This window comes from Bison bison, unplaced genomic scaffold, assembly GCF_000754665.1.
Source record: "Bison bison bison isolate TAMUID 2011002044 unplaced genomic scaffold, Bison_UMD1.0 scf7180017864365, whole genome shotgun sequence".
NCBI lineage: Eukaryota > Metazoa > Chordata > Mammalia > Artiodactyla > Bovidae > Bison > Bison bison.
Window position 1 is genome coordinate 3,333,451 of NW_011494937.1, and position 416 is coordinate 3,333,866.

Below are 416 nucleotides of genomic sequence, written 5' to 3' on the forward strand. Positions count from 1 at the left end.
TGGTGAACATCCAGACACAGAGCAAATCTATCAGCTACGCAGGCTGCACCACCCAGATGTATTTTTTCACGGTTTTTGGAGTTATGAACACTTTTCTCCTGACTGTGATGGCCTATGACCGCTTTGTGGCCATCTGTCACCCCCTGCACTACACAGTCATCATGAACCCTTGCCTCTGTGGTCTGTTGGTTCTTGTGTCTTGGTTCATCAGCTTATTATACTCCTTGATCCAGAGTCTGCTGATGTTATGGCTGTCCTTCTGTACCAACTGGGTCATTCCACACTTTTATTGTGAATTTTCTCAGGTCCTCACACTTGCCTGCTCAGACACGCTCATCAGTTACATCCTGCTGTACGTGGTGACTGGCTTTCTTGGCATTGCTCCCTTCTCAGGGATCCTTTTCTCCTACACCCGC